The 16,601-nt window shown below is 36.8% G+C and overlaps 1 protein-coding gene across 1 annotated transcript in view; it reads right to left on the bottom strand.

Moving 5' to 3' along the window:
• The window catches only part of LOC135215595 (transient receptor potential cation channel trpm-like), a 655,531-nt gene extending 639,351 nt beyond the window's left edge, over positions 1-16,180 (bottom strand). Inside the window, exon 1 of the mRNA XM_064250472.1 lies at positions 16,131-16,180. The gene's annotated coding sequence lies outside the window, so the exon portion shown is untranslated. The remainder of the gene's footprint in view (positions 1-16,130) is intronic.
• Positions 16,181-16,601: the final 421 nt, after the last annotated feature.

The following is a 16,601-nucleotide window of genomic DNA, read 5'->3' as shown; positions in this document are numbered from 1 at the left end:
GATTATAGTGCACAACATTATGTTCGAACAGTTATTCCAAACGTATAGATAAACACAATGACCTCGACAAACACTTACCTAAGTGTAGATAATCGTAATTAGCACATAAACCTCCACAAAGGCTGCAAACACACGACTGTTAAGACCACTGACGTTATACAGCTCGTCCATGGCTGTGTGTAGCACGTTACGTCATGGGAGAACCAGGATTCATAACGTAAACGATAGTGAGACATTAACCAGATATACAAAGATGATCTCAGTAACCCTATAACGCTATGAGCCAGGCGTGATGGCGACTTAGAATCGTTATATTAACTGCTATCTGTACAGTTATTACTATCATTACCTTATACCCGTCAAGACTTATTAATGTCACCCAATGTCACCTGTCCTTATTACCTTTAACCCCCCACCTTGTTATAAATATCCTTCTATACCCGCACCTCCTCATGTTTGGTATTTCAATATCTTACAGTTATTATGAAATTGTTCTGAGGGATGTTTTTTGGAAGGAAAAATAATACTCAGATGACAGTATTTCATACGTCATTATATTTTCCAAATATTTACAATTATTTTATTACAAAAAGTAAAAACGTGACTATGTAAAACACTATTGAACAGGAGATATCGAATGTGGTGGGTTTCTTGAATAGCTTGGAGGGGGAACAAGGTGTGTTGGATATTAGTCGCTGAAGCTACGAATAGAGGCGGAGTGAGGTGAGTGAGCAAGCGTGAGCCGGAGGTGGGATTTTGTGTTGTGGGGGGGGGGGGGTTAGAGAGGGGGGGGGGGGGTTAGCTAAGACGTGACTGATCTAACCAGGTCTAAAGACTATCACCAAATAATTTGAGACACTAAAAAATATGTTAATAGTATACGGTTTTGCAACACCTACATTTTTTATACCTCACCATCATTATGCTAATGCACTGATGAACACATTTCACTGCATTTCATTCCACATAATTTATTTTCATAAATAGTTTCGGAATTAATATAATAAATATTCTATAATATAAGTAATATAGCGAATTGAATACTTCCTATAAGTAGCCTAGATGGTTGCGGGGGGCGGAGCCAAGTGGCCCATCACACTCAAATACTGGTAATTCAACTAAGTTATGCCATAAATACAAATATGTAGTTCTATATTAGCATATCCAGTAATATGTTCTAAGTATAGATTAATTAATAAAATAATATCATGGCAAAGTTGATGCTTTGATTACTTATACAACCCACGGCTACAAAACCTGGTGTGTAACATCTTTGGGACCAGATTCGAATATTATTGGTAATATAGGTAATTCTAGACCAGTCAATCTAGGGCAAAAATAGATACAGCTTAGCACAAGTTGGTAGAGTAGCCATGTACGGTTTTGTGATCCCTGGCCACATCCAAATAGCATATCAAGTGAGAGAGAGAGAGAGAGAGAGAGAGAGAGAGAGAGAGAGAGAGAGAGAGAGAGAGAGAGACGTGCTTATAGGATAATTAAAAAAGATATTTTCGTCATAATAATAGTAATATGAATAGTCAATTCCAACAATATTTAAGGCATTTTTTATTTAGAAAAAGTGATAACGATTAAAAACAATACGTGATATGATTTCATAATAATTATTTTCCAAAAAATATATGATAACATGTTCCTTAAAGAAGAAGGTCTCAAGTATATATGTCAGATTATTAACTAAACAGGATTAAAAGCTCTCTCTCTCTCTGTCAATATAATATATTCCATTCAATATCGCATTACTTTGCGTGATTACCGTAATTTCCTTGCTCCTCCCTTTCGAACCATTCTAACTATATACTGGTTGTTTGAACGTGGGCCACTTTCAGGGCAAGAAGGGCATGATCTCACCGATCCAGGCCTGGCGGGGCGACACCGCTTTTGTAACTGGCTGTACTTCGCCGTGTATAGTATTAGTGCTGGCCCCGGGGGCGTTAATTACAGTCGTCCGAATAAATATTACTTAAAATTCTTGTTCAGTGGGTAAAACTGCAGAGAAAAACCGCAACTGCCATGGAAACTATAGTTTTCCCGTTATTTAATAATCAAAGTACCCTATAGCCAAATAAAAATAAATAAATTCTTATCCAAAAATTGCAGATGTTAAAGTTATGCTCCCAATTTTCAACACCTGATAGCCACTATATACGCAGTCGCAGTCCGTTTAACAACTGCCAATAACTAGTGCTTTATAAACTTTTAAGCACAATCAAGACTAAAACACTCATCTAGAAATGGCACAGCCCAATTTCTTCCACTGATAAATGCCAATCCTAACTAGATTGAATTACAAGTAGTGAGTACAGCACCAGGACTGAGGTAAATGTTTTGATGGGATGAGTTCCTGTATTTAATTTTTAGGATTTATGTTGCTGTAAGCCAGGTTAGGGTGGTCGTTTAGTGGGGTCAAAGCTTTCCTAACCTGGTAAGGTCCCAGCACAGTCCACTAGGTTAAGTTAGATTAAAGAGGGTACAATAGTACTACAGTGCTATGATTCCTCACCAAATACACACCCCATACATGTTTCCAACTCTATACCTTGTGATACTAGGTGTATGTAATACACATACTAGGTATATGTACTACTTTTTTCCACGAGGCGTGGAAAAAAAGTAGTACATAGGTATACCTAGTATACCTATAATTATAGTGGAGAACCAGCTCGCAATGTCTCAAGAACTTACAATGAACAACTTCCATTTTTATCGGAGAATAGCCTAGTTGCTACCCACTAATTCATAATTCAGTTGGTCTTTACATTAAATAAAAATAGAAAGTGCCAATGTGAACATTATGCAACCGTTTATGTTAACAAAATGAGGTTATTTTGTCGTTCATTTACTTCTCACAATTTCTGTTGTTGTTTATGCATTTTAGACCATTCCTGTATATATCAGCTGGCATGCACTTGCATGTAAATTTAATTCAACAACTTTGTCAAACACATTCAGTCCGTGCGGCCCGCCAATTTGTTTACGCTGCTGCAGAGACATCTGGTGGCGGCATTTGGTGACCATTTCCCACACAATTCAAATTGTCGATCACAGATAATTGCTGTATAATTTTGGACTTATATAAACATATTTCAGTACTGAGGACGAATGTTTAAAACAACAATTAATAAAGGAAGTCTTTAAGAAATGGAAAAACCTTTAATTTCCCTCGAAAGGTGAAAATGACGTTTGTATACATGTTTTTGTACACTAATATTACGATTTTTGTGCATCACTATATTTCTGCATGTGACAGGTCTAAAATCAATGAGAAAACGCATAATTTACTGTATATCGAGTTATATTATCATTGACGTCCTAAGTATGTGAAAAAAACGTTTGTTGGAAATTTGTGAAACATTCACCTAAAAAGTGCCTTCATGAGCCTGAGATGAACAGCGTATTTGAAGCTCACAAACGTTCGCTTCCGGGGGGGTAGGTATGTAAACCAGTCACTGAAGGTATAAACCTTAAAACTGCAACTTCACTCTGGAGTCCCTCTTCCATAATTGAGTTCAAGGTTACCAAAAAAAAAAAAGTGTTTGCACCATTGATAAATATATAATTAGAACTACATGGGTAAAACAAGGAATAATTCGCTGGAAAACCTTAAGGTAGGCGTATAGGATGTTACTGTTTGTTAACCAAATTATTCTGCAGTAGCCTATTAGGCCCAACTAACTTTCAAACTGTTTCTGGTGTTCCACCTGTCTCCTTAATTGCAGCTTGTTTCATTTATGGCAGAAGCGTTGATATTCTGGCGGTCTTTTTTAATAGTCATCCATAAACAAGTCCCTGATTAGTTAGGTATATCTTACTATAATGGGCATTATGTTATGTCTGTCCGTCCGTCTGCCAAACGGCTGGTCCGATGGGCATGAAACTTGGCAGGGTTATAGTGATGACCCTTAAGATGGTTTATAACAGGGTTTCAAGCCATAAAAAGGTACCAAAGGCGCCGCGAAGGGTGCGGGCGCCTTCCCCAAACAGGCTGGTTCAGCCCATAGACTTAATAACATTATACAAATTTATCATACCTAATTTTCGGTGTATGTAGTAAATAATATGACTTTCAATTTTCGGTATGCATACTAAATATGACTTACTATCAAATACTGTGAGGGTAAGACATCAATGGCACTAAAGGGGGTATGGTTTGGGCAGGGTGTGACAGAGAGAGAGTGAGTGAGAGGAAGAAGAGAGAGAGGGAGAGTAGAGTGGGTGTTAGGAAGAAGAAAGTGGGTAAGGAACATAATAATAATACTATAATAGGCGTGATGTCTGCCTGTCTGTCTGTCATTCAATCACGCTAAATGACTTGACAGATTTAAACCAAACAAAAACTATTGGATGGACTTTGATCGAGGATGGTTTATAGCTTTATACTAGCTGACCTACCCGGCACTGCCCGGGAAAACTGTGAATGATGGGCTACGGGTAGGGGGAGGGAAGAGGAAGAGGGAGTTTCTGAAGTATAATACAGCAGGGAGTTAGCAGTATATTCATGTATACTGAATCCATTACGAATTCGTGCAGTTTGCTGAAGACAGATCCTTGCACAATTCTCCTATGCTTTGCTGTGCCATTGTGCAGTTTATTTCACACAATCGATAAAAGGTCTGACTGTTATTGAAAGGGAGACAGCTAGGTTTATGTTCAGCGAAGATCATTTTTCTCTTCTAATACAGAAATGTAATTTACCCTTCCCCTTCCCTACCCCTCTATCTTCCCCTTACCCTCCCATCCTTCCCACCCTACCAGTTCCACCACCCGATCCCTTCCCTTCATTTTCCATCCCCATTCTCCTACCCCTTTCCCTTCTCCCTTCCCTTCTCCTTTCTCTCTCCCCTTCCTCACCCTCTTGCCTCCACTTCCCCCTCCCTCTTCCCACCCCCTACCCATAGACTTTCATTCAAAGTTTTCCTGGGCAGCACCGGGTAGGTCAGATAGTATATATAATTTCAGGGTAAAGACTAACTCCAACATCTTGAGTTCTCGTTTTCTTTTATATGTCTTCTTGGGCCCATTAAATGACAACATTGTAGTAGATATACCTGAAATAGTATGTACTGAGCTTATTAAGTTGACATCGCAGGGGATGGTTGGTTATCTGCCTATCTCTGTTTTAAAAAAATGTGAGAAGACTTTTGATATTGGACATTTCCTAATCTCCCTATAGATGGCATACTCAAATATGGTAGCCTACCATATCGAAAAAAGGAAAACTTGAATATTCTTCTTGAATCATCTCAGGAAACAATAATTCTTTGTATCTATAAGAATCACTCAATGTAGTAGATAATTAGCAACAGCTTCTTCAATATAAAAAAACTACCACAGAGATAAATGCATGACTTATGAAAAATACGAGTGACATTTGTAATCAGTCATTTTAACAAAAGTTATTACCCACTAAAAATCTATGCCTTAATTGTGCCAATTCTAATAAAACACATTATTGTGAAGGGAGGGTTGGTGTGGAATGTGGCTTTAAAAATGATATGAATAATATACACTTAGTACAAAATAAAATACGTATAGGAATTCCTTTGAATTGAAACATTGTATTCACCTTCAGCTTGGGATGGATATGGAAGAGATCAGTGTGTGGAAAAGTTAAGTAAATCTTTGTTTAACCAGAGCACTGCTCATTAACAGCTGTCCTAGGGCTGGCCCGTAGGATTAGATATTAGTTATTTAGCAACGGGACCTACGCCTTATTGTGGGATCCGAACCATACTATACCGAGAAATGAATTTCTAATCACAATAAATAAATTTTTCTGATTCCGTATTGGCAGAGCAGGGAGCTATAACTCGTGCTACCGAAACGGCATGCCATTTGTCGTCCAATGAGAGTGTGGAAAAAAGATAGGATTGCCCGTTGCCTGTCTACCCGGTCTATCTCTTGCTATTTGGTTAATGCATAGACATATGCTCGCCCACAGATCTCGATGATTCTGGGATGGAAACAGAATCTAAGATTTCGGCCAAACTGAATGAGAGTAAAAAAGGATTCAGAGGTATAACAGGAGGAAAACGCAGCCGTTCCACTGAAACAATTGTTAGGTGTGGAAAGTAAGATGGAAGAGAGAATATGAACGGAGATGCCGTAAAATGGATGAAAGGGATTGCAGCTAAGGGCTGAACGGATGATCCGAAGAACCTTAAATAATCCTACGGTGCACTGACGGCACTACCCCTCCCCCTCCCCCGAAGGACTCGGTGATTCTGGCTACATTGAATTACCACACGCAAAAACTACACAATCCTGGTCTACTCTGGAAATATGTCGAATAAACACATACGTAAAACCTCTCGGAAAATCGTATTAACGCGCTTTTAAAGACTAGTAATAAAAAAAATATTCACCATCCTACTGAACATGTTGCTCCTTCAATATAAACTTATACGTATATGCACATACAAACAACGTGTATTAATTTGTTATTCTAGGACAGAGAAAATTACAGAATTAGTCTATTCTCGAAACTTCAACAAAGTAGAGAAAGCTATACAAAAACAACAAATACTAATAATATAAATTATACTTTGGCAGACACCAATAAAAATATCTATACTGCCTAATGCAGACTACAGCGTTGAGCAACACCATATGATATACAACAGAAAGATCTAAAACTTGTGGTAGAAGACGCCATTAGTACAATAATGAATGATACAAAAATAAAAATGGATGTCGACGAAGAAACTGGAACTTAATGAAGACAAACTGAGTGTATGCTGTTTGGATCTGACAGTACATTACGAAAATATGAGTGCTACAATAGAATCACTTTTGGTTGGTCATCAATAAATATTGTAGCAGCAGTGAGGAACTTAGAAGTATTTATTGATAATACATTATCGATGAAAAACTATATATTGCATATTGTAAAGACCTGTCACTATCATAGAAAAATTACGTTGCATCTATTAGAAAATATACAAATAAAGATAATCTGAAAACAGCCATTTGTAACCAAATACTTTCGAGGCAAAATTATATACTACGGTCTCCCTATAACTACCTACTAAGAAAACTGAAAGGAGTACAAAATAAAGCAGCCACATTAATAAAAGGATTGCGTTCCCATGGTAGAATAACCCAAGCACTAATTGATCTACATTGGCTTCCAGTCAAAACAAGAATAGAATACAAAATACTTCTTACAGTTTAAAGCACTAAAATGTGGTAAACCATCATATCAGAGAAACTGCTTCAACTTCTTTAGACCTGAAAACGAATACTGTAATCAGACATGCAAGTAAAGCATATAGGCCATTTGAACCAAGAACAAATTGTAAGTCGAGCGAGAGAGTATTTGAACATTGCTCACCAAGACGATACAACAAAATAACGCCTGTAGTGAAGATCATACAAGAAGAAAGCAAATTTGAAAAAAAGAACTAAAGACCCCTATTCTACAGGAGTTACGATACTGGCGAGAAAACGCTAAAAGACAATTATAAAAGATAAGAAGCAACATATTTTGTAAACGCAAAAGGGAAATCATCCATGTGGCGGGCTGTACATACAACCAAGGTGATTCATTCGAATTTACAATAATACGGATACATTCGTTGCCTTCCGTAAAAAAAAAAAAAAAAAAAAAAAAAAAAAAAAAAAAAAAAAAAAAAAACCTTGATTGCGTTGGTTAAATCCAATCCGGGATCATGTCGGCTCTGATATATTCATTTTCAGTTACCCCTTTGCAAATTTTAACTATAGCCTAGCATGATATTGTTGAATTATATGTTAATAAATTGTCTCGTACCACTACAATTGTTAAATTATTTCTATTACAACATGTCAAATGTGGACTTTGCAGCTCTATGAAAGATGTCCATTACATTATTCTAATGATTTGAATTTTGTATTGACCTTGGTAAACAATATACTAGTTTGTTTGAATTTCGTAGTTACCTTGGTAAACAATATAATAGTCCGTTTGCATTTCACTTAAATCCACTTTCTGAGAAATAATTATTTACAGTTCCTTAATTTACTTCGACTGGAGGAGCATTATTCTGCATATTTTTTTCCCTTTATCCGAATGAATATGCCGTACATTACCAACATAGTGACTTAACAGGGTATTGTGGTTAACTTCTCTTGAGTTATTTACAACGTTAAATTAAAGTGGACCCACAATTGAAGCCTATATTATGATCTATGTATGGTAAACCGTTACTGGTTTAACGAGCGCGGGATGTAGCATGTTTCGAGTTTCCTTATGGAGATTATTATTGGTCAACAGAACTCGTTTATGTGTATATATATATATATATATATATATATATATATATATATATATATATATATATTACTTCAAGACACTGACCTAAACAAGATAAAATATTAGCAAGTGTTTAAAATATGAGAGTGATTTTCGGTATGAATTAGCCTACGTGGCACTAGAGAACACTACGGCCACAGCCGCCAAAGTGAACCACATTACGAGTACGTGTGCACACAGAAAATGTAACAAATCTTTAGGATAATTTAATATAATAATTCAGCTAAAACGTAATTACATAAACAGCTTATGCGATAGAAATAAAAAAAATCCACGTTAAGGCAACAAGCTGGTTACAATAAAGTCCTCTTCTAGCACACTATAGGTCTAACGAAAAATAAGGGGTAGAGGGAACTACACGAGTGAGAATAATTCTCAGGAATTACTAACCTACTCTAAAATTTGGAATATTCTAGGAATAAAGGAAATCAAGCAGGAAAATGGGCCCGAAATTTATAGAAGAAGGTAATCTTGGGACTACTGATTTCTGCAGTATAAATGGAAGATGTTGTCGACAAACAGACGGGCAAGTGTTACATGGGCGCCCGAGAGAAGAAATGGGGGATAATTTAAAAATTTCGATGGTAAGAGAATTGAATATTGCTGGCTGACGTAAGGCATTATACTACTGACGTTCTTTAGTTTCTGATAACATTTCATCATACTAAACAGAAACAGCTCAATGCCATCTTAAAATTCGACAAAGCGTTATTAATTTCCCTGGAGTCAACTAGAACAAATAACAAAATAAAGCAAGTACAAGACAGAATAAGGTATTGAAAACTGCAAATCATTTACCTTCGAAAGTATGCACCTTCCTCCAACCCTTCTTAAAAAAAATAATAAAAAATACAAATAAAAATATCACAGCTCGGTCTGACATTGGTCGGTTTAGTGCGTTTTGAAGTAGTGCAATTTTTTCTTTTCTTTTTCATTCCTTCTCAAGGACACAGTAGGACACTCATAACCCCCTGCCCCACAAAGATGGATGTGAACCATTCCAGGCAAATCCCATTGATGATGATGATGATGATGATAATAATAATAATAACAGTAATAAAATAATGAAAATAAGGAAGTGTTCTTAGTAGGTAGATCATGCAAATGCAGATAATATCCAACTGTAACCAAGGATGTAAAGACGTATTAGTTTGGGTTAGTATATTTCCTTATTTAGTTCACAATATTCTACAGCTACAAGTTACGTTCTTAGTTCAATCCAGTGATACACAAGGGTATGAAAATACGCTGGGTACAATCTCCATGTTTTACTCAGTATTAATCTTATGATTTTCAAAGCTAATTTTAGCTGGAAAAATCTGGCCATACAGACACTTCCCATTTCGACGCCTTCATTTCATGTCTCAGCGGTCGCAAACGACACACACACACACACACACACATATATATATATATATATATATATATATATATATATATATATATAATATATATATGTATATATAATTTTTCTAAAGCACGTTACTTGTTTTAAAAGTCATGATAATCTTTATCAGGAGTGGAACAGAATATAGAATTTAGGCCGAAGCCCAAGCGCTGGGGCCTATGAGGTCATTCAGCGCTGAAATAGAAATTGACTATAATAAGGTTTGCAAGGCGTAACAAGAGAAGAGGAAAGCCTCGTAGTTACTGTACAGTATGCAGCAAAACTCGAATGACCTGATTTCAGTGATTTTCGTTCAAAAAGTGACTAACTGGCAACTCTTAAGGCGCTGTCAGCCTGTCACACTAGCGAAATTTCCGTCGACTTTTTCTGAGTTTGTCGTCGACTTTCCAAAGAAGTCGACGTCATTCCGTACTCTGGTTGTCACACACGTCCTTCTTCATAGTATTCATACCGTGGTTGTCGTCGTCAAAACGTAAACAAACCATCTTAGCTGTGACTTCCCGGAATGATAAAACAACTAGCTATGCTTTATAACACAAAGCAACTAGTGGGTCGTGCTTGCATGTGTTTAATGATGCTGCATAGAATTAAAAAAAAAGTCTTTGGGTTCGGTCCTGGTTTTTTAAAAAGACGTGAAAAGTTTTATTTAAAAAAATAAGATAGGGTTAGCCTAGGTAGGCTATTCGTAACCTTGTTTACACAACCACAGTCAAACTGTATTATAAATTATGCTAGAGAAACACTGCAAAAATTTTAAAGATTTTTTTTTATATTATTTGCTAATGCAAAGATAAAAAATAATAATAAAAAAAAACAATGGGAGCAGACTTTGGTTATATAGTAATCTGATATTCACAACATAGCATGCTTATCTGTATAAAGATCAGCAAGTTCAGGAAAGTTTTCCCTGACTCGCATGGTGATCTCTTAGTAATTTTTCCATTTAAGACCCTTTTTCATAAAACTATCATGCTTATGGTCCCATAAGCATCGTCTCTCCCCCATATCTTCGACCAAAAACTGTTCTGCCAATCTTGTCCACTGTACTAAGGTCTCCATCTTGCATCTGATGACTTGAAATGCGCGCTCTCCGAGATGTAAACAAACTATAAAGTCGACGGTAGCGATGAGTTGAATTCGATCGGTACCGTTTTCAAAATTCGTGACGACGACACCAGAAAGTCATCGTCAAAACATGAAAAGTCGACGTCAAATTCAAAAGTCAACGGAAATTTCGCTAGTGTGACAGCGCCTTTACCTTCTTCACATTTGTTATGACGCTAAATTGCAAGGGCGAAACATTTAGAAACTTCTCTCAAAAAAGATACAGTTCACTTATCTTGTTTTTTTGAAAGTATTTTTTTTATATAAATGTAGTTATTAAACATTAACAACATTCTTCAGTAGTAGGAAATACAAGAGTGATGATAGGAATATGATATAGGCCACCATATCAGTAAATGATTTTAAGTAAAATTCTGTTAACCAAAATCAGTTCTTTGAATAACATTTAACCGTGTAGAATGGCATAGACCGCATAAATTGTTCTTAAAATAACTAAAATAACATTTTCAAGTATTTCATAAAAAAAACTCTGGGTACGGGACTGCTCTATGCAACCATTGTTAGAAGAGGCTGGAAAATAAGAAGGAAGAAAGAGTATGAACGGAGGTACAGGAAAAGGAATGAAAGTGGTTGCAGCTAGGGACGCTGCACCTTCAGTAATATTAGCCTACAGTGTACCACGTGAGGTGCAATGACGGCTATATCCCCCTACGGAAAATATCTCACAGGACTGATTTAGCTGTAAAGTGGCGTCCTAATATCAATTGTCATCGGCACCAAAAATGCGATACTTCCTGGAAATTTCTTAAAGCTTATATCTCCACTAACATAAAGGACAAATAAAGTCAATACTGTGCGTCTACACCTAAACTGGGTAGAGCATCCATGGCTCTGGATTGAAATATACGATTTCAGCAATAACGGGAAAAAAACTGCAACTGCAATTAGTATGATGAAGATTTGTAGACATAGGAAAAGAAGGAAATTTATATATACATAAAGAAATGGCAACAAGAATCAGGGTAAATTCCTATAATAATCTGTTTGATTGGCAAAAGGGAGAAATATTCCAAATTATAAGCCTTCAAAGGAAAATAATGCAAAACCATTTAAACAAAATCGTATTGCATACTCGTAGTAGGCTATAGCTCATTATTCTATTCGGTAATTACAGTAAAAACAACTTCAGCCACAAAATGGTGTGATATATATATATATATATATATATATATATATATATATATATATATATAAATTTGTTTGCCCTAAAACAGGCTGCAGAGAAAAAGACAATAGGTTGTCACACATTCACACTATAACTGTTGAACATTAGCCTCTTCATACACTTACACAGAAGGCTAACCGAACTGTAATTGAACCCCTACACACACTGTTTTCATTCTACACCCATCAATACTGAAATTCATTGCTATATCTTTCCGGTTTCCCTTCAACTTCATAACCTACCTACTGAATACATTTACTTTCGATTTTAGTTTCCATAGCTTAGCTTCCTTATCCCCATTCATTACTGTGTCACCTGCAAAAATCAGTTCTGCCACACTCTATTCGCGAACCCATTTTTATTCCAATAATTCATTAAAAATAGTAATTTTTTTTCTATGATGTCATGCATCACTCAATCTATAAACATGGCAAGTAACTACAGAGACACAGCATATAAGTGTCAAAAACTTAATAATACTAAACCTGTCATTCTCCTCTGAATCATTTACTTCCAACTTAAAAACTTATATTTACTGTCAGCATATCATCTTCCATACCATAATCCTCAACAACCTTCACGCTGCATCTCTATCTGTGATATCATCAATCATTCTACGTTCATATATGTCACACACAAGTTATTCCATTTTCTTACAAACTCGTCCTTTTCTAAATCCAGTGTTATTTCCATATCAAACTTCTCCTTTACCACAGTTATCCCATCAGTAAGGGTTTTTTACGACTGCATGCCCTTGCTGTCATCAACTACAGTTATTGGCGGTGAACCTAGTCTTTTACTAAAAAGAAAGGCTGCAAGACAGCAGATTCCACAGTTATTGGCAGTGGGCCTAGCCTTTGACTAAGAAGTAAGAATGCAAGGCAGCAGATTCCACAGTTATTGGCAGTGGGCCTAGCCTTTGACTAAAAAAGTAAGACTGCAAGGCAGTAGTTTCCACAGTATTTGGCAGTGGGCCTAGCCTTTTACTAAAAAGTAAGACTGCAAGGCAGCAGTTTCCACAGTTATTGGCGGTGGGCCTAGCCTTTGACTAAAAAAGTAAGACTGCAAGGCAGCAGTTTCCACAGTATTGGCGGTGGGCCTAGCCTTTGACTAAAAAGTAAGACTGCAAGGCAGTAGTTTCCACAGTACTGGCAGTGGGCCTAGCCTTTGACTAAAAAGTAAGGCTGCAAGGCAGCAGTTTCCACAGTACGTATTTGACAGTGGGCCTAGCCTTTGACTAAAATGTAAGACTGCAAGGCAGTAGTTTCCACAGTATTTGGCAGTGGCCTAGCCTTTTACTAAAAAGTAAGACTGCAAGGCAGCAGTTTCCACAGTATTGGCGGTGGGCCTAGCCTTTGACTAAACAGTAAGACTGCAAGGCAGTAGTTTCCACAGTATTTGGCAGTGGGCCTAGCCTTTGACTAAAAAGTAAGACTGCAAGGCAGCAGTTTCCACAGTTATTTGGCAGTGGGCCTAGCCTTTGACTGAAAAGTAAGACTGCAAGGCAGTAGTTTCCACAGTATTTGGCAGTGGGCCTAGCCTATGACTAAAAAGTAAGACTGCAAGGCAGCAGTTTCCACAGTTATTGGCTGTGGGTCTAACCTTTGACTAAAAAGTAAGACTGCAAGGCAGTAGTTTCCACAGTATTTGGCAGTGGGCCTAGCCTATGACTAAAAAGTAAGACTGCAAGGCAGCAGTTTCCAGTTATTGGCAGTGGCCCTAGCCTTTGACTGAAATGTAAGACTGCAAGGCAGTAGTTTCCACAGTATTTGGCAGTGGGTCTAGCCTTTGACTAAAAAGTAAGGCTGCAGTTTCCAAAGTTATTGATGGTGGGCCAAACCTTTGACTGAAAAAGTAAGACTGCAAGGCAGCAGTTTCCGTAGCTATAGCCTAACCTTTGACTGAAAAACTAAGACTGCAAGGCAGCAGTTTCCACAGTTATTGGCGGTGGGCCTAACCTTGAATTGGCGGTGGGCCTAGCCTTTGACTAAAAAGTAAGGCTGCAGTTTCCAAAGTTATTGGCAGTGGGCCTAACCTTTGACTAAAAAGTAAGACTGCAAAGCAAATCGGATAGATATTGGGGGTTTGATAAAGTTCTTACAAATAAGTCTTGTCATTCTCATGCTCTTATCTTGTAGGATACCAATCAAATTGTTTTTACTTTGAAAACGAGCATTTAGTTGATTAAAATATCCAAGGACATATTTCAAAAATGTCAGGTAAGCTTTTGTATATGGATTGTTAAATTGTTTCATTATAAGTTCTGCTGAAATAACCTTATCTTCTATCTGGGCCTGAAAGAATAAGAACTTTAAAACTTCCCACTGATTCAGTATTCGTTCAATGCAATGCTGCATTCCAAGCCATTTTGTATCTGCAAGTCTAAGCGTTTTGAGTCTTTCGGCAACAAGATATTCCTGCAAAGGTTCTGCTAGCTCTGCCTGCCTTTTTGAGCTGTGACTAAAATATGAATTAATATTTCGAACGAAATATTCAATATTTCTCGGCAAATTATTTGTTGCTTTGCTAGCCGCTATATGGAGCGAATGACAGATAAATTTTAAAATAAAAAAGCTTTCATCTGCATCTCTTTGCAATTTGGTCATAAGGGAGTTGTTTTTTTCCTACTAATACACTTGCATTGTCTGCTGCCATGGCGATTATGTTGGTCAAGAGAATATCTTTCTTTTCAAAACATGACTTTACTACTTTACTAAGTCTCTCGGCATCACTATTTTTGGCATCGTGTGAAATTGCTTCTAACAGCTTTGTGACAACTCGACCTTTTTACCCTCAACATCAAAATATCTAACTAGCACTACAATAATCTTTACTCTAGATATATCTGTACCTTCATCTACTAAATTGGAGAACTTTTTCTCTTTTAGAGTTTCAATCAATTTTTTCTTGTCACCTTTTCCAATAACATTTTTAATAATGTAAGAGCATTTTGTTCTGTGCAAAGAAACCCCTTGGATGACATCACAGTTAGGTATACCAATTTTTAAAGCATCAATTAAGTGATCAATAGTGTTCATAGATATGTTGTGTTCAGCAAATACCCCACTTAGTATTATTTCTAGCTTCTTGATATCATCTTGTGTACTTCCAGTTCCTTAAATAGATTTACCTCTCTGAAAAAATGAACCTCCAGAGGATTGACGTTCAATTACTTTAACTGATCTCTTGTGCGATTCCCTGTTACTGTGTTTTACCAACTCACTGTGTCCTACTACAAGTTTACTATTACCCGTTTTGCAGAAGCATGAAAAGGGTAATCCTTGATTTTAGTTAACCATCTACGAAATTCATCTTTCTGAAACCAGAGCCACATAGAATCATGGATAATATAACATAAACTCGATATTGGTTTTTTATACAAGGAAAATAGAGCTATTTCTCATTTATATGTCAGCGGTAAAAACAATTCTATATTCCTACAAAATACAAAGAGAAAAAGAGTAAATGAAAAATTAAAATAAACGAGTAAGACTTTGCTTAATTCCTTCACAAACTTTAGGCTCATCACGGGAGGTAAGGGTGTGTCATTTCTAATACTTATTTATGCTGTTCTGCGGTCTCCGCCTCTACAAATATTGCGTGTGTGTGTGTAATGTTTGTGTATTTTCAGAAGGAAAGTAAACCGAGTTCGGTTACTGTGCCCCTCCCCATGAAAATAATTAATGCCTAGTGCAAATAATCTAGTATAGTAACAGAAATCAATAGACCTTTGTAAGTTAGGCCTAACCAAAGAGCCTACCTGATCTAACTTATGCATAGTTTACTGTTTCTTGTATGATCATATGAATGGACTATTGCCACACCATGTGACCATTCACTACTCCCATACGAAACTCCAATAGGCCTATTCGAAATTATCTCGATCTAACCTACCATACAGTCTTACTTAGCCATTTTAATATTTTGTTCAGTTGTAAATAACATCCAATAACATCCTGTCTTTCATTCTTGTAACCATTTTTCGAGGGTTCTCCTCTCCTCTGTCTTACTTTCTTCGGTGTGTTCGGTCCAGGTTTATCCATGATCTAAGAGTAGTCTTCAGTCAGTCAATTAGTCATATGCTAGAAAATCGTCTTCACAAAAACCTTATGCATTCTTACATGAGCGTACCACCACCACTACGCACCACCACCACACTGTCAGTGACATCCATACTCCATGGCATACCACCCGGTAACGGTTATTATTTACAAGTGCAAGACATGTTTATTCTGAACGTTTGCATTATCGGAAAATGAGATTATTAAAAAAAAGAAAAGTGGATTGTATAGTGATGTAGCACTGAAGGTAAAGGGCAATTAGGCGAAAATATATATTTTCATAAAAATGCCCTACGTTTCCAGAAATTTTGCCAAAAAAAAAAATGGTTAAATGTCCCTACGTTTAGGGACATGTCCCTACGGTTGGCAACACTGACATACACAACCACATTCTCGCCACTTTCTTCCCATCACAAATTTCTATCGCTTCAGCTATTGCATCCAACAGCTAGTTTTCCCATTTACAATGTGATAGCATTAATAAAACAAACTTTTCACCAACTTTTTTCTATTCCCAGTATAAAAAAAGAT

This window comes from Macrobrachium nipponense, chromosome 5 (genome assembly GCF_015104395.2).
Source record: "Macrobrachium nipponense isolate FS-2020 chromosome 5, ASM1510439v2, whole genome shotgun sequence".
NCBI lineage: Eukaryota > Metazoa > Arthropoda > Malacostraca > Decapoda > Palaemonidae > Macrobrachium > Macrobrachium nipponense.
This window is presented reverse-complemented; position numbering and strand designations above follow the sequence as displayed.